This window comes from Gopherus evgoodei, unplaced genomic scaffold (genome assembly GCF_007399415.2).
Source record: "Gopherus evgoodei ecotype Sinaloan lineage unplaced genomic scaffold, rGopEvg1_v1.p scaffold_344_arrow_ctg1, whole genome shotgun sequence".
NCBI classification, from domain to species: domain Eukaryota; kingdom Metazoa; phylum Chordata; order Testudines; family Testudinidae; genus Gopherus; species Gopherus evgoodei.
In genome coordinates, this window is record NW_022060010.1 from 5,999 (window position 1) to 24,644 (window position 18,646).

General features: G+C 49.8%; 2 non-coding genes across 2 annotated transcripts; both read left to right on the forward strand.

The window, feature by feature from the left end:
- The first annotated feature begins 550 nt into the window (after positions 1-550).
- On the forward strand, positions 551-623 carry TRNAV-UAC. The gene has a single exon. It is a non-coding gene; the product is annotated as a tRNA-Val (tRNA).
- Positions 624-18,139: 17,516 nt separating this feature from the next.
- TRNAS-UGA lies at positions 18,140-18,221 on the forward strand. The gene has a single exon. It is a non-coding gene; the product is annotated as a tRNA-Ser (tRNA).
- The last annotated feature ends 425 nt before the right edge of the window (positions 18,222-18,646 follow it).

An 18,646-nucleotide genomic window follows, 5' to 3' on the forward strand; every position in this document is an offset into this window, starting at 1 on the left:
TCTGCATAGTGACATGGTTTCAAATCCCACTCCTGATATTACCATTTAATTCTATCGGGAGAAAATGACCTCACTTCAATCTCCATTGGAACAATAGAACCCTATTTGCTTAGCTTTTCTCTTCCAGTAGTTGTGAGAGAAGCTCCAAACCAGGGGGAAACAGTGCCTCTTCTCTCGACCGATCAATTTTTGTCTTTCTTCATTCCAAGCCATTTTCTGAGATACATCCATATTTCCCTCACTATTGTGTTTAGCGTTCTTTGCTTTTATGAAACTTTAGAGTCATCATTTAATTGCCACACAACTGTACTTCTGAAGTGAAGTGAAGTGAAACAATATTTTTTGGATATTCTTGCAGAAGAGTTTTGCTTTCTGACCTGGAAATGAACAGGGCCTACCTGAGGGTCACAATGCTACTCCCTTTTTTTGGCTCATCCAAAAAACATACGTTCTTGATGGCCTTTGTTTACCTGTTCGTCAAAGGGAAATCAGCTGGTGTAGTAGCTACTGAGAAAGCCTTAGAAAAGGGCTCCAGGTTTCACAGTAGCTGGTTACTGTAGTGTAGTGGTTGTCACATTTGTTTTACACGCAAAAGGTCCCTGGTTCAAAACCAGGCGGAAACAGTACTGCTTTCTCTCCTTTGGTCTCTTATTGCTCCAAGTCCTTTCTCAAATACATCCATAGCTTTTATGATTTCTTCCTCGTTATTTTTTCCCCTTTCATGTAGCTTTAAATTCAAAAGGAGAAGCTTAGCCAGCATTTTGAGGGAAGGAGCAGACCATCATTTGGGAGACCGCCAGCTCCATAACAAATCTGAGCGTAGAAGAATCCCAACCCATTGTCCAGCATATTTAGCTGCCAGCCAGCAGCTTTTCTCTTGCCTTTTTTTTTTTTTGAGATAACCTTGAGACCAGGGCGCACACACTCTCTGCCCCACACATCAAATCTGGCCCTGCTGCAAAGTGACCCCTAAGAACCAGCAACCTGCACGAGAGCATGACTGGGGGGGAAAGGGTTTCCCATGAAGCATATAAGCCACTGGATGCGTTGGAAAGAGGCAGCTCTGAGTGTAACAGTCAGCAAAGAAGGTCTGTTTGGGGATGTGGCTCAGTGGTACAGTGCTTGCTTTGCATGTATCAAGCCCTGGGTTCACTCCCCCCATTTGCCTTTTACCCCTCCTGCTTTGCTCATGCCCAGCTGGCATGTGGCCCAGCCAGTCTCCCTGCACAAGTTTCAGTCCTGAGCAGTGAGGGCAAAGTACCAATTGCATGGAAGCTCTGTGGGGGTTTCTGCTCCTAAAGCACCATGGTGACTCTAAGATTCCTATCCACTGAGCTGCTTGATGAGGAAGGACTGGAGAGAAGGGTCCCATCAGCACAGAGGGAGGGACAAGGACATGGAGGAGCAGTCAGTGCTGCAAGAGGTCAGTGATTTACACAAGACAGGGGACACTGGTTCTTGGAGGGGACAGTAGATGAGGGCAGCTTGTTTACAATGATGATGAATAGAAAAAAAGGCTGGAATCAATGAAACATGAGAGCATAGAAGGAGAAGGGCAGCTCCACAGAGGGCCCTCGGTGCTCATACACTCCAGTTCATAAGTACACAAACATAAGAATGGCCACACTGGGTCAGATCAAAGGTCCATATAGCCTAGTATCCTGTCTTCTTACAGTGGCCGATTCTAGGTGCCCCGGGGTTCCACAGGTTGACTGTGTGTTATGTGAAGAAATATTTCCTTTTGTTTGGTTTAAACCTGCTGCCTCTTCATTTCATTTGGTGACTCCTAGTTCTTGTGTCTAGAGGAGTAAATAACACTTCCTTATTTACTCTCTCCAACCCAATCATTGTTTTATAGACTTCTATCATCTCTTTTCCAAGCTGAAAAGTCTCAGTCTTATTAATCACTCTTCATATGAAAGCTGCTTCATACTCCCAATCATTTTTGTTGCCCTTTTCTCAATCTTTTCCAGTTACAATATATCTTTTATCAGGTGGGGTGACCACATCTGCACTCAGTATTCAAGATGTCGGTGTGCCATGGATTTCTGTAGAGGCGCCCTGGCTTGTCCTAGATAGCGAGAATAGGCAAACAGGGACCCAGCCCCCTACAGTAATCCCATGGACAAGAACCTAGTTGTTAGTGGGGTGAAGGTTTCCTCTGGACAAAGGGGAGCTGAAATCCCTCAGTGTCCTGGAACTTAAGCAATGAAAGCTTCAAACCCTTCATAGCCGTGCGTTGAGGTGCATCAGCAGAAGGTTGGGCTGAAGCAGGGGTCAGCATCCTATGGCACACGTGCCAAAGATGGCACGCGAGCCAATTTTTAATGGCACGCTGGTGCCTGCCGGGACTGCGATGTGTCATTAAAAATCCTGCCGGTGCGGCAACCTGCTGGCCCCTCCCCTGCCTTCCTCCAGAGCCCTGCCGCCGCATGCGCTGCGCTCTGGGGGCCGGGGCTCCGCACTCCTGTGGGGCAGCATTTGGCTCTGCAAGGAGTGAAAGACACTCCCCGCTCATCTGGCGCCCTGCCACCTTGTGCACAGCACTTTGAGGGGTGGGGCTGCACGCGCGGCGGCAGGGCTCTGAATGAGCGGTAAGCCTCATGGTAAGGGGCCCAGGATTGGGGGGGCTTGGGGTAAGCGGGGGGGCAATCAGGGACAGGGAGCAGGGTGGGTTGGATGGGGAGGTGGGATCCCGGGGGGGTGGTTGGAGCAGGGGTCTCTGGAGGGGGCAGTCAGGGAGCAGGAGGAGTGGATGAGGCACGGGAGTCCAGGGTCTGTTAGGGGGTGGGGGGTGAATAGGAGACAAGACAGTCAGGGAACCAGGAGCAAGGAGGGTCCTGGAGGCACAGTTAGGGGTCTCGGGAGGGGGTGTCAGGGAACAAGGAGCTGGGAGGGGTTGGATGAGTCTGGAGTTTGAGGGGGCTGTCAGGAGGTAGGAGTGTGGAGAGTGGTTGTGGCAGGCAGAGAGCGGGGGGGTGTATGGGTCCAGAGTTCTGGGGGTCCTGTCAGGGGGCGGGGAGAGGTTAGATAGGCATGGGAGTCCGGGAGGTTCTGTCTGGGTGTGGGGGTGTGGATAAGGGTTGGGGCAGTCAGGGGACAGGTAGGGGGTAGGGTCCTAGGGAGGCAGTCAGGGGACACGGGGCAGGGAGGCTTAGATAGGGAGTGGGGTCCCAGGAAGGGGTAGTCGGGAAAAGAAGAGGGGGGGATGTGGGTTCTGGGGGAGGCACTCACCCAGCCCTCTGCCCAGAGCCCTGACCCCCCCTACACCTCTCAGGCCCCTGCCCTGAGCCCTGTACCACCCAGCCCCCATGGGGGTGACTCCTTCACCACTCTACTTCCCCCATCACCCCAGCCCTGACTCTGGCACGCCAGCACATACCCAGCCCCCCTACATTGACACTTGCACCCCCCCACATGCCCCCAGCCCTGACTCTTTCACCCCCATATCCCCAGCCTCCCCACTTCCCATGCACCCCGCACATTCCCAACCCCACCCTGAGCACCAAACGGGAGCTCCTGCACCCTCCACACACATTCCCCCCTGCACCCCTCACGCCAAATGGGAGATGACCAGGTAAGTGCCCCCACACTCAAACCTCCTGCCCCAACCCTGAGCCCTCTCCCTCATTCTAGCTCCTGGCCAGGCCCTTCACCCCCCGCCCTGTGCTCGGTCCACTCCCACCCTCAGCTCAGTGCAGAGAGAGGAAGAGAATGGGCCAGAACCAGGGAGAAGGTAGGTACTCACTGTACGTGGGCAGGGCCGGGACCCCAGACCGGCAGCGGGCTGAGCGGGTCCGGCAGCCGGGATCCTGGCTGGCAGGAGCCAGCGGATGGAACCCCTGAGTGGCAGTGGGCTGAGTCTGGGGTTCTGGCTGCCAGCCCCGCACAGCCCACTGCCGGTCTGGGGTTCTGGCTGACAGACCCTTCCCAGCTGGGGTCCTGGCCGCAGGCCCCACTCAGCCCACTGTTGGATTGTGTGTGCTCTCATTGGTTGAGAAGTTATGAAGTTTTGCTTTGTGTGTGTTACTGAGATATGTTATGAGGTTGAGAAATGTCCACCACCAGCCTTTCAGGTGCGACAAGGAAGGAGCCAGACTCGCTGCTGGCCCATTGAAGGTATCCACACTCCCAAGGACTATGCCAGGAACCGTGTACAATGCAGGCTTCTCTGAGATAGCACAGAGACAACGGACACTGCTTGACTCACTTTGTAGCAAAGGAACTTCCTAGCAAGTTGGAAAAAACTATGAAAGAGGGGAAGAGACACCATGACTTGGCCTCTCTCCCCCACAACTCAGCAGCTGGAAACACACCTGGAGGACCAAGACTGAACTGATTCAGAAATCAGAAGAGAATAATAACAATAATACTTTCAAATCAAAGTCCCCAAACAGACTAGAATTGGTTTTTCAGCAGAAAATTTTCAGTTTGGGGAATTTAGTTTTCTCAGTCAGACCTTGCCAAGGGAAGCAGGGAGAAAATGTTTGAGTTGCCTCCTTCAGAACAGCTTGGCCTAGACACTAGCTCTGGTTCACTGCTCTGGCCTTGCTCGGGTTGAGAGTATTTTAATAATTTGGGGAGGTCCCAGAGTTTGGGGGAGATGATGAGGATGTTACCTTTTGAGATAAAAACTAAGAAATACAGCACTAGAGAATTTTTTTTAAGAAAACTGGGATTTAGATATTTTATTTAAAGTAAGGGAGTTCTGAGTTTCTGAGTAGGTTTTTGTTTGCAAGAAGCAACATTGTTTGATCTGTCATTATACCAAAAGGGGAGATTGTTGTCTACAAAGGAAGAGTGAAGACTAAACACATCTTATGAGGACAGGATTTGAACCCATCCATGCAGAGCACAACAGATTAATAGTCTTTCACCTTAACCACTCAGCCACCTCATCTGAGCTGTCAAGAAAGAGACAGGAGGAGAAGTCTAAGGCCAGCAGAGATAGGGACAATAAGGGAGTTTTTAAATACTAAGTGGAAGCAGGGGCTGAATGAGCTCCCCCCTCACATCTAGTGAGGAGCTGGGGGAAAGACTTCAGGAACAGACCGTGTTTGCACAGACACACCTACTCTGCCTAGGTATGCAGCATGATGGGGCTGCTTTCCCAAAGTGACCAGTTTTGGCTGGTGGTGGGTTACAAATCACTTTAGGATTGAATGGAATGAAATGTTATTCTCCTTCCTGTATGAGTGAAGGGCAGCAGAACATACTTAGTCCGTCCTGATGGAGGGGTGGGTGGGTGAGGAATAGCTTTTATTGGACTTTGTAGAAGTGATTGAGAACATAACCCTAAACCAGTAGTCCCCAAACATTTCACACTGTGCTCTCTTATCCATGGCTGTGGACCCTTGGAAGCTGTGGTCAAGAACCAAGGCTGGGAGTGGGGCTGTTGCTTGCCGGGGAGAGAGGTGCAGATGGGTAAGGGGGTCAAGGCTAAGCTGGAAGCCAGAGTCCTAGGCTAAGAGTGGGTTTGGGGAAGAGCTGGGACAGCGTGAGGTTGAATGGTGCTACCTCCATGAGGGCTGGCTCAGGCCCTGAGGTGCCCCCATGAATGTTCCTCTGTGCCCCCTAGGAGTCATGCCCCACATTTTGGGAACCACTGAACACTACTCGCTAAGCAGGGGCTAGTGATGCCAAAGCCTAGGGAAAAGGAGAACAAGTCGGGGCCCCCAGCACTGAAACCATGTGAAGGGGCTGCAGAAGAGGGGCAATGGCTGGTGGCACGGGTAGTTAAGGGCAAAGGGGGCACAGGAGGGGACAGGAGTTAGTGGTGAAAGAGGAGCAAGGGTTGGGAGTGCAGGAGATAGCAGTAAAGGGGTAGTGGGGATCATTCAGGGGCAATGGGGAAGTGCCAAAGTACAAGTTTTGCCCAGGGCACCATTTTCCCTAATGCTGGTCCTAGCAAACTATTGGAAATGACCCTTCAGTGAGACCAGAACCATAGTATAGAAAAGCCCATTTGTGAAGTGGTTGTGGCTGAGTGCTTAGGGAGCTGGGTTAAAAAACAACAAGTATCTCTCTGTGGAGGTTTGATCCTTGCCTGCTAGGCAAGGTTGGTGTGTGGTGTCTGCATGGCTGTATTTCCAGTGTCTGATTACCCATTGTGCCACAGGGAGCCAAGTCTAGACATACTCAGAGGCTCTATGCCAGGGTATCTCAAACTTCCTTTCACTGCAACCCCCTTTCACTGAAAAAAACCTTTCTACATGGCCCTGGAAAGAGGGACCAAACCCCTCCACACTGAGCAGAGGCAGAGGAGACAAAGCCTGAGCCCAGCCCCAGTTGAGGGAGGGTGAAAACCAGCGCTTGAGAGATTCAGTCCTGGGTGGCAGGGCTCAGACTTTTGGCTTCAGCCCCAGGCACCAACAAGTCTAATGCCAGCCCTGGCAACCCCATTAAAACAGGGTCACATCCCACTTTGGGGTCCTGACTCATAGTTTGAGAACCACTGCTCTATGCTGAGGGGAGGGAGTTTTCCTGTGGGTTTAGTTGATTCACTTCCCCAAGAGGTGGCAGCTATGTCAGTGGGAGAACTATATCGGTGGATGTGCAAGCTGTGGTGTTTACCACATTAAAGAAGTTTAATCAAACCCCATTTTTAAAACCATCTGTGGTCTGGGAATGGCAAAGGACCTCGATGAAGTAGGGTTTGTCCTTCAAAGTCTTGGAGATCATGATTCTGTTTACAGCAGAGAGGAGCGGACAGGGAGCTGTAGACGGGAATTTGTTAGAGTTTGACAGAGGGAGGCTTACAATGGTGAGGAGGACCTGCAACACCCGTGCCAGCACTGCTTCTGTCTCCTCCACCTGCGCCTGTAGCCAGACAGAGCACCAAAGCATGGATGCTTTTACCCAGATTCTGGTGTGGGCTTGCAAAGACTGTAATTTGCAATTTCCACTTACTGATATCCAGGCTGGGGGTGGCATCCAATGTGAAAGGTGCCTACTGGTGGAATCTCTCAGGCAGCAGGTGGGAGAGCTACAGGAGGAGGTGGCCAGGCTGAGGAACATCTATGTCCATGAGCAATTCCTGGACAGTATCCATGTGGAGACACCTGATGGTGCTGTCCCAGTTGACAGGACTACCGACACACCAGTGGAGGAGGAGATGCCTCAGGGTGTATCTGACACACCAGTGGAGGAGGAGGCTCAGGGTGGACACAGCCAGCTGGTTACTTCTAGCAGCAGGCAGTGTTCCACCGCTGCTGCGAACCCTCCTGTTGTGGTAAAAGATAACCATTATGCTCTTCTTGATACAGGAGAGAAGAAATCACCCCCAACAGTTAAGGGGGTGAAGCCTCGTACCCCTAAGGCTGGGAGGTCTGCTGCCACCACTGATAAGAAACGTAGGGTAGTGGTGGTTGGAGACTCTCTGCTGAGGGGGACGGAGACACCCATCTGTCGCCCTGACCGTTCATCCCGGGAGGTATGCTGCCTGCCAGGGGCCCGTATCCGAGATGTTACAGAGGCTTTGTCGAGGATTATCCAGCCTTCTGACTACTATCCCATGCTACTCATCCATGTGGGCACAAATGATACTGCGAGGTGTGACGCTGAGCAGATCAAGAGTGACTACAGGGCTCTGGGAGTACGGGGTAAGGAGTTTGGAGCACAGGTGGTATTCTCTTCGATTCTTCCTGTTGAAGGTAGGGGTCCGGGCAGAAACAGATGCATCGTGGAGGTGAATGCCTGGTTGCGAAGATGGTGTCGCCAGGAGGGCTTTGGCTTCCTCGACCACGGGATGCCGTTTGAGGAAGGACTGCTAGGAACAGATGGCGTTCACCTTTCGAAGCAGGGAAAGGCCTTATTTGCGCACAGACTGGCTAACCTAGCAAGGAGGGCTTTAAACTAGGTTCGACGGGGACAGGTGAGCAAAGCCCACAGGTAAGTGGGGAACAAGACCTGGGAGATGGGTTGGAAACAGGAGGGAGCACGGGCTATAATGGCAGAGAGGAAGGAGGGTCAGGGCAAAGCTGGGAGGCAAGATCAAACCAGTATCTTAGATGCCTTTATACAAATGCAAGAAGTATGGGTAATAAGCAGGAAGAACTGGAAGGGCTAATAAATAAATACAACTATGACATTATTGGCATTACTGAAACTTGGTGGGATAATACACACGACTGGAATGTTGGTGTGGATGGGTACAGTTTGCTCAGGAAGGATAGACAGGGTGAAAAGGGAGGAGGTGTTGCCTTATATATTAAAAATGTACACACTTGGACTGAGGTGGAGATGGACATAGGAGACGGAAGGGTGGAGAGTCTCTGGGTTAGGCTAAAAGGGGTAAAAAACACAGGTGATGTCGTGCTGGGAGTCTACTACAGGCCACCTAATCAGGCGGAAGAGGTGGATGAGGCTTTTTTCAAACAACTAACAAAATCATCCAAAGCCCAAGCTTTGGTGGTGATGGGGGACTTCAACTATCCAGATATATGTTGGGAAAATAACACCGTGGGGCACAGACTATCCAATAAGTTCCTGGACTGCATGGCAGACAACTTTTTATTTCAGAAAGTTGAAAAAGCTACTGGGGGGAAGCTGTTCTAGACTTGATTTTAACCAATAGGGAGGAACTTGTTGAGAATTTAAAAGTAGAAGGAAGCTTGGGTGAAAGCGATCATGAAATCATAGAATTTGCAATTCTAAGGAAAGGTAGAAGGGAGTACAGCAGAATAGAGACAATGGATTTCAGGAAGGCGGATTTTGGTAAGCTCAGAGAGCTGATAGGCAAGGTCCCATGGGAATTAAGACTGAGGGGAAAAACAACTGAGGAAAGTTGGCAGTTTTTCAAAGGGACGCTATTAAGGGCCCAAAAGCAAGTTATTCCGATGGTTAGGAAAGATAGAAAATGTGGCAAAAGACCACCTTGGCTTACCCTTGAGATCTTGCGTGACCTACAAAATAAAAAGGCGTCATATAAAAAATGGAAAGTAGGTCAGATCACGAAGGATGAATATAGGCAAATAACACAGGAATGCAGAGGCAAGATTAGAAAAGCAAAGGCACAAAATGAATTCAAACTAGCTATGGGAATAAAGGGAAACAAGAAGACTTTTTATCAATACATTAGAAGCAAGAGGAAGACTAAGGACAGGGTAGGCCCACTGCTCAATGAGGAGGGGGTAACAGTAACGGGAGACTTGGAAATGGCAGAGATGCTTAATGACTTCTTTGTTTCGGTCTTCACTGAGAAGTCTGAAGGAATGTCTAGTATAGTGAATGCTTACAGGAAGAGGGTAGGCTTAGAAGAGAAAATAAGGAAAGAGCAAGTAAAAAATCACTTAGAAAAGTTAGATGCCTGCAAGTCACCAGGGCCTGATGGAATGCATCCTAGAATACTCAAGGAGTTAATGGAAGAGGTATCTGAGCCTCTAGCTATTATCTTTGGGAAATCATGGGAGACGGGGGAGATTCCAGAAGACTGGAAGGGGGCAAATATAGTGCCCATCTATAAAAAGGGAAATAAAAACAACCCGGGAAACTACAGACCAGTTAGTTTAACTTCTGTGCCAGGGAAGATAATGGAGCAGGTAATCAAAGAAATCATCTGCAAACACTTGGAAGGTGGTAAAGTGATAGGGAATAGCCAGCATGGATTTGTAAAGAACAAATCATGTCAAACTAATCTGATAGCGTTCTTTGATAAGATAACGAGCCTTGTGGATAAGGGAGAAGCGGTGGATGTGATATACCTAGACTTTAGTAAGGCATTTGATACGGTCTCGCATGATATTCTTATAGATAAGCTAGGAAAGTACAATTTAGATGGGGCTACTATAAGGTGGGTGCATAACTGGCTGGATAACCGTACTCAGAGAGTAGTTGTTAATGGCTCCCAATCCTGCTGGAAAGGTATAACAAGTGGGGTTCCGCAGGGGTCTGTTTTGGGACCGGTTCTGTTCAATATCTTCATCAACGATTTAGATGTTGGCATAGAAAGTACGCTTATTAAGTTTGCGGACGATACCAAACTGGGAGGGATTGCAACTGCTCTGGAAGACAGGGTCAAAATTCAAAACGATCTAGACAAATTGGAGAAATGGTCTGAGGTAAACAGGATGAAGTTCAATAAAGACAAATGCAAAGTGCTCCACTTAGGAAGGAACAATCAGTTTCACACATACAGAATGGGAATAGACTGTCTAGGAAGGAGTATGGCAGAAAGAGATCTAGGGGTCATAGTGGACCACAAGCTTAATATGAGTGAACAGTGTGATACTGTTGCAAAAAAAGCAAACATGATTCTGGGATGCATTAACAGGTGTGTTGTAAACAAGACACGAGAAGTCATTCTTCCGCTTTACTCTGCGCTGGTTAGGCCTCAACTGGAGTATTGTGTCCAGTTCTGGGCACCGCATTTCAAGAAAGATGTGGAGAAATTGGAGAGGGTCCAGAGAAGAGCAACAAGAATGATTAAAGGTCTTGAGAACATGACCTATGAAGGAAGGCTGAAGGAATTGGGTTTGTTTAGTTTGGAAAAGAGAAGACTGAGAGGGGACATGATAGCAGTTTTCAGGTATCTAAAAGGGTGTCATCAGGAGGAGGGAGAAAACTTGTTCACCTTAGCCTCCAATGATAGAACAAGAAGCAATGGGCTTAAACTGCGGCAAGGGAGATTTAGGCTGGACATTAGGAAAAAGTTCCTAACTGTCAGGGTAGTCAAACACTGGAATAGATTGCCTAGGGAAGTTGTGGAATCTCCATCGCTGGAGATATTTAAGAGTAGGTTAGATAAATGTCTATCGGGGATGGTCTAGACAGTATTTGGTCCTGCCATGAGGGCAGGGGACTGGACTCGATGACCTCTCGAGGTCCCTTCCAGTCCTAGAGTCTATGAGTCTATGTCATCATGGGCATATAGCTCAGTGGTAGAGGGCTTGGTTACAGCTCATCTGGTCCTCAGTTCAAGCCCCGAAATTCACTTAGAACTTTCTTTCTTTTTTTTAAAAAAAGGAAAACATTTTCATTTCCATTCTCCGTTATGTTCAGGAGCTCCACTATACGGGAGGGCTTGATATGAATGTAAACATTCAACATTTCACTGTCCAAATGCATAAAAATCTAGCAAACCTGTCCATCAGCTGAAATCAGTTCCCGTCCTCTAAGTGTCTAGTTTATGTTTTCATCAATTAAACAAAGGTATCAAATGAATGTGCCTTTGCAGATCCCTCTTCTCCAGGAGCTATTGTGCAGAAGAACAAGAACCACATCCAGTTGGGGTTCAGGATTCTGATGAGCAAAGAGCCAACAAATGTTCTGAGGGCTGGAGAAAAATGCCTTCTAGTGAGCTATTGAAAGAGCTCAACCTGTTTAGCTTATCAAAAGAAGATTGAAAGGTGACTTCATTGAAGTGTTGAAGGGCCTTAATGGAGAGAAAAGACTGGGTATAAAAGGGCTCTTCAATCTAGCAGAGAAAGGCATAACAAGACCCAATGGCTGGAAGGTGAAAAGAGACAAATTCATATTACAAATAAGACACAAATATGCAACAGCGAGGATGATTCACCACAGGAACAAGCTACCAAAGAAACTGGAGGATTTGCCATCTCCTGATGTCATTTAATGAAAACTAGATGCCTCTGTGGAATGTGTTTGCCCCAAAAGTAGCTATTGTGTCATACAGGAGGCCTGCGATATGCAGGGGGTCAGGTTAGATGCTCTAATGGTCTCTTCTGGCCATAAAGTTGACTAATTTCTGAAAAACTGAGTGTAGCGCTGGGAGCAGCGTCTGATGTGTTACTGTCTAGCCAGCTTGCTTCCTAGAACGAATGCTCCTTGAGTGAGGTGATCCACAGGGAGTAGCTCAAACCTCCAAAGTGCCTGGCCAGGAGCAGGACATTAGCACAGCAAGGGAGTGGTGTGGCAGTGACATCACAAAGGCCTTTTGCAGGATCTCAGACTATTGGTCAAAGGTGGTGGGGAGGTGGTGACCTCACAGAAAGATGCAACATCAGCCAGGCAGGACAGAGGCAAAGGGCCAGGGAAACTTCAGAGACTCCTGTGGCTTTGCTTCAGCAAGTCTCCTTCTCCAGGTCTCTGTTTGAGGACTGAGAGAGTATTTAGGTTCACAGACATGAACGCCAGGAGGAACCTCTTTTGAGTTTTCTCCTTCCCTTTTTGTGATTTTACTAGAAAACAGATGTCCCTGTTTAGAATGTAAGAGCCTCCTCGAGGTTTGAAACCTATTCAGTCTGATCCATCTGTTGACAGTTGAAATCTAGGCATGGAAAATACAAGTTTAAGGACGCAGAATTTTATTTTGCACCTGGCATTTTGTCCCTTAGAATCACTGGGGACATTAGGGTTTGTCCTCTGTGTTTCACCTTTTCCTCCATCCATCCCTCCCTCATTTCTCTTTGTCTCTTGCGTCTTTTGTCCTTTCACCTGTTCCCCTCCCAACACCAGGAGCGGTGTGTGTGTTGCGGGGGAGTGCGCGGCAGCACACACTGTGGGAGGTCCACCCAGAAATGTGGAGCTGAAATAGTGCTCGGGCAGTGATCCCCACTGGTGATCTGGGCCATCCTTTGGGCTCTCTGGTGAAAACCCTCGGCCCCCTGGCCTCAGTCTCTACCCTGATTGGCTGAGCAGGGGGTTATTGACAGGGAGGAGACTCAGGTCCTTGTTGTTCTCTTTGAAGACCAAGGAAATAAGTCAGAACCAATTATATGTTTGATGAATTCTGCTGCTTCGGTGCATTAATGGTCTCTGAGCAGTTCATGATTCTCTCTAACATTGCAGTTCTCCTCAAATACTTGCTGAATAATTACTGTGCAGTATTGGTCTGCAGCTCATTTGAGAACACTTTACTCAAGTCATTCAGTGTTTGAAATTCAAGATCTATTGGTTAGTTTGAAAATCAGGGCTCTTGGGTCCTATTCCCAACTCTGCTACTGGCTTGCTCTGTGACCTAAGACAAGTCAATTCTCCTTTCTCAGCCTTAGTTTTCCCTCTTTCAAGTAGGGATAATAATGATCCGCACCTACCTATCTCACGGTGGGTGGAGGATGGGGATCCATTGGAGAGTGTCACTAGGGGTAGTGCATAATATGAGGTGTCCTATCACCTTTACTCAGAGCAGATTATGACATAATAGAATAGCTGAAATTGTCTTTTTTATTTGTATTTTTTTATTTTGAAATTGTTAAGAGCAGCAACTACTTAGCTCAGAGTGAAGCATCTTATCTCATGTTTGTAATCTAAGTGTCTCCTCTTTGTGTGCAACGAGGCAATTTAACAAACTCTGATAAACAGGAGATGCTTTTGTTTTGCAACAAAATATTTTTGCAAAGAACTTTCATCCCATTTATTTTGATTTCGAGAAAGAAAGTGGTTTAGTCTGAATGGAATTTTCTGACAGAAATGGTTTCAATTAAATTTCTCCACCATCTCAATTCCTGAGCTCTATCCCTGCCTCTCAGGAGTGGGGGGTTGCTGGTTGTTACAACAGGAGTCAGGACCGGTGGCTTCTCTTTCTGGCTCTGCCACCACCTTGCTGTGTAGGCCACTGGGTAGGTCACTTCCCTTCTCTGGAACTCAGGCTCCTCCCCATCTGTCCAATGGGAACAGGGACAGTTCTCGAACTCTGGGCAGTCCTTAGCCTGGGTGATATAAGGGGCATTAAAACCCTCTGTGAAGGAGAAAGGGGAGTTTCACTGTGTTTAGCACCAAGGAATTCTAAAGTTTGCTAAAATGTCTAGTCTGTGGAAACAAGAAATGGTCGGGGCAAAACTTTTTAACCATTGCCTTTTTTAAAGCCCATTCATGGATGTGTGTCCCTATCTTTTAGGTACCTGGGGTTCTTTGCCAGGAGGAGAGAAGAGGTTCCTGCCTCTGTTTTTGTGGCCTTAACAAACCAGGTGTTGTGCTCCAGTTCTCGTCTGAGATCCCTGAAGAAGAACATCTTCCCACCCTTCAACAAGACAGGACCTATCTTTAAAAGGGAACAAAGAGAACTCTGAGACTTACTAGCTCGCCTCACTTCCATAGCTGGAGAGATACTGGAATACTTTCTTAAACAATCAGTTTGTCAGCAGCACCTACAGAATAATTTGGTTCATAGGACTAGTGAGCATGGATTTGTCAAGAACAAATCACTCCAAACCAATCCTCTTTCCTTCTTCGGCAGCGTTCCAGGCCTAGTGGAGGTGGGTAAACAGTAGATGGGATCTATCTTGGTGTTACTAAGGCTTTTGACACAATCCCGTAGGACAGTCTCACAAGCAAACAAGGGAAATGTGGTCTAGATGCAATCAGTGTGATGTGTGTGCAGAGCTGGTTGAAAGCTCAGACTCCAAGAGCCCTTCTCCATGTCTGGTTGTCCAAAGGAGAGAGTGTACCTGTTGGATCCAGCAGGGATCAGTCTGGGTTCCGGTACTATTCAATATTTTCATTACTGATTTGGAAAATGGAATGGAGAGCTTGCCTCTAAAATTTGCAAATGACACCAAGCACTTTGGAGCACAGGGTTGGAATTCAAAATGCCCTTAACAAACTGGAGAATTGATCTTCTTGAGCCAAACTCCATGGCTGGGCCCCTCTCTCTAGACTGGGCTGAAGTGAAACCCCAGAGCCAAACACTCCTCTTCCTGGCCAGTGCGCTCCGCCCTTGAATGGTCAGATGCTGCTTAGCACTGTCACAGCAGCTTTGCCTGGGGGATTCTCCCAGCACTTTCCAATAGCGGGAAAGTATGAAATCCCATCAATGGAACTCAGCAGTCCTGACTCCCAGTCCCCTGGTCCAGTGACTCCAGCGGAGCACACTCCCTCTCATAGGCAGGGGGAGCGGCCATGAGGGCCTGCTTGTAATTGCCAGCTGTGGGAGGGAGTGTGCAGCAGTGGTTAGCAAAGGGGCCTGGAAAGAAGGACTGCTGGGTCCCATCCATACATCTGACACTTGGTGTGACCCTGAGCCAGTAGCTTCCCCTCCCCAGGCCTGTTTCTCTTCAGTAGGGTTGGGGTCACAGTCCCAATAGCACAGAGGTATTCAGGGGCTCATTAAGGTGTGTAAAGTGCTGGGATTTCAGGATCCCGGAGGCGCTGTCACCCCCGCACTAGGGTGATGTTCTGCACCCCCTGCTGCAGGCCAAGTTTCTCCTTTCCCTGGCAATAAGACAGACTCTTGTTTTCCCAGCCAGCCAATTGCCAGTGTCATCACTCTGTCTGCTGGCTGGGCAGGCTAACTCCTGAGGTCACCACCCCGCTCTCCAGCCTGTCTTGGGCTTGGAGAGTGAGGAGAAAGGCGAGGGATGACATTGAACATCCTCCATCCATCGCTTCATCACCAGAGCAAGTGAGTGGCATTAGGGCTCCATGGTGGCATCCCCTGTCTGTCTGGGGAGAGGCAGAAAGAGGGGGAGAGAATCTCTCCCAAAGGACATTAGATTTGCAAACAGCCCCCGGAGCCCCTCACTCTCAGACTGGGGAGGGGCTTCTCCAGAGCCGTCTCCAGCGTGTTTGGCAAGGTTCCAGCAAGGGGCTCCCAGCCCTTCCCTTGTGGGAGACTGTTCCCCAGGCTGAGAGTCTCTGAGCTGGGCCAGACCCAGTGAGCTGCTGAGCATGGAAATCAATGGTAAACGAGGGGGCTCTGGCCTTACTATGCCTTTGAAGTGGGGAATGGTTTCCCAGGAGAAGTCCGGACTCCTGGGTTCTGTTCCCTCTCTAGCCTGGGCGGGGGATGCGTGGGAGGAAGCGTGAGTGTGTCCTAGGCTGGAAGGAGGGAGCTGCTTGTCCAAAGTGACCAATGGTCTTTGTGACTGACCCCAGTGCTTGAAAAGGACGAGACTCCCCAGTTCTTGCAGCCCCAGGGATGACAAGGGGGAAGGTTGAGGGGGAGCAGATCATGCAATAAACTCCTGCCAGTGTGTGTAGCTTGCACTCCCTGCACCCCGTGGGGGGGGGGGGGAGGAGCAGCTCTGACTGGGGCAGGGATGGGGAGAGACCAAACAAGTTGGCTAGTGAGAGGCTGCCTTGACCCCAGACTCATGTCTGCTCACCGCTCGGTTCCAGGATGGCCAGGCTCCTGAGGATGTTCAGGAAGAAGGCTCTGCAGGCGGCCCCAGAGCCTGTGGGAAGCAGCTGCCATCTTCCCCAGGAGCGGAGCGGTCCGACCATCCCCAATGACGGGGAAGGAGCTCGCGGCCGGGCCAGGAGGTGGAAGTGCCCAGCCTTCTGGAAGAGGAAACCTGCTCCCGGTGCAGGTGCCGAAGTGGGAGAGGCACCGGCAAAGGCCAAAATGGAGCTGGGCCAGGATGCGGCTGGGCAGGCAGGACCCAGCCCAGGAGCGGAACCTGTCAGGGTGGCTCCGGGGCTTGTTATGTGGGCAGCAGCTGCCCCAGGAGCCCAGCCCCGATTTCCAGCAGGAGGCATCGCCCTGCCCAGTCAGTGGGGACCTTCCAGCCTTCCCAGGGCAGGAGGTGGAGGATCCCTCTCCCAGCCCCAGCAGCTCGGCCCGCTTCCTGTGGGACAACAGCAGCAGCTGGAACTTGGACAGCAGCGAGGCCGACGGACGCTTCTGCTTTATTCTAGGTGAGGAGCCAGGCTGGGCTTGGAGGGGTAAGGAAGGGGCTGTGAACACTCCAGGCCCAGGCCCTCGAGCAGTGCTATGGGGGTGGGTCCCCAGCTCAGCTGTCTGGCCTGAGCCACTGAACCCCACTGACACTAGATCTGCCACTTTATTCCTTGATGCGCCATTGGGTTGGGGTGTGTGTGTGGGAGGCACCTCCCAGGGAGTCCAGGATTTTGGGTGGAGGGGTCTCTTTGCTATGGACTCCTGAAGGAGTTGGGGGCTGATGACACTGAGGCTACTTGGAATCAAATATATTTGAGATACAAGCAAATAGCCCATATTCATAACTTCAAATACAAAAATGGTGCACACATACAGCCAGCATAATTATAACCAGCAAATCATAACCTTGTCATAGACACCTCACACAACAACCTTTGCACAATATTTGCTGCACATATATAACAGTGGTGGCAACAATGATCCCTACGGTCCCAGTTCATATTAATAACATCACAGAAGGCTATAGAGAAGTGTGAGAGAGAGGCGTCTTCCAGCCAGCGTGTCTCGTCCATTTCCCCCTTGCCGCTTGGGCCGAGGTGGGAAGGGAGCGAAACGTCCCCGGCTGAAGGTTTTGCACTCGGCCTTGAAGATTAAGCCCGACCCCCTGGCATGGCTAGGTCGGGGTTGTCCTGGGCTCTGGGGGCAGAGGGCTGAGCTGGGAGAAGGGGCAGATGAGGGGATTTTGTCTCTGATAGATAAGGGCTTTGTCAGGAGGAAGCTGTAGGTCACATGCTGGGGGTGTTAGTGAGATTTGAGCTGGGGTAACAATAGCAGGGAAGCAGTGTGTGTGTGGGGGGGGGATTCACTTGGTAAAAATGAAACTCCCAAGCCGCTCCCTTTGCTGGAGCAAAAGCCTCTCATTTATCTCCTCAGCTCCCCTCCATGAAAATCTCCACCCCTCCCCTGATGCTGAGAGACCCCCCTTACTCCCATGGAGATTTGTAATTGTTCTAACTCTTCCTTGGATTTGTCCAAATAGTTTTCCCAGAAAAATGATCAAGGACATTTCAAATGAGAAAAACAAACGAAACCAGAGAAACCCCCACCACACACAGTTTGGGTCTGAATTTTTCTACTGAAATCTGGAGACAATAAAACTCCTTCCTCTGTTGGCCAGAAACCAAAGCTAGACCTCCCCTGCTGTAGCTGTGACTTCTGCTACCGAACCACCAATGCGCTGACTCCTCTTGTGAGACATTTCTCTGCACAATACTGCTGCTATTCCAGTTACTGACTCCAGGAAACATTTTCCTTAGCCTGGTTCCATGTGTCACTGGTTTCTATAGCAAAGGTCAGTCCCTGGCCCTGTGGTCCAGACATCCTCATTCACATCAGGCTTCAAGTTGACAATCATTTCCTATTCCCGCTCTGTGGGAGGGGAGACTTTTAAACGCGCTCTCTGTGCGACTGCACATGGCTAAGCAAAGAGAACAACCCCCAAATCCCCACCTGTGCTTTGGGAGCCAGGTTTGCGGTGGGAATTCTGTAGTTCAGATGACTTCACTCCTGGGCATTGTGATCCTTTACCAGTTTCTCTGGCATTGGGGCACCTTTCTGCTCACAGCTGTGATGGCCGAGTGGTTAAGGCCTTGGAGTTGAAATCCAATAGGGTTCTCCTGCGCAGGTTCAAATCCTGCTCACAGTGAGGCCTGTGTTTTAGCCAGTATCTTATTCGGGCAATACCTCTGTACAACCCCCTGAGACACTCTCAAGTCTCTCCCCACCCCAAGTAAATCCTGTTCTGCTCCTTTCATAGAGATCCCTGGGGCACCACCTCACACTGTGTCCCTGAGGTGTCAGGCAAACTCTCAGCGCCTGTAGCCTCTGCCACTCACCTAGTGCCCCATAGATTAGCCATAACCCTGGTTCTGTTCCTCTCTCTAGTGTGTGAAAGGAGTCAAGTCAGTGACTCCATGGGATTTGTCCCAGACCCCTCTAGGGCCAGCCCTGAAGGGAAGCACTGACTATCACAGTGACAATACAACTGACCAGCATTGCGGGGAGACTGAGGGAGATCTGCACTCATTAGGTCTTGATAGGGAACCCCCCCCAACCCCACCTTACCCAAGG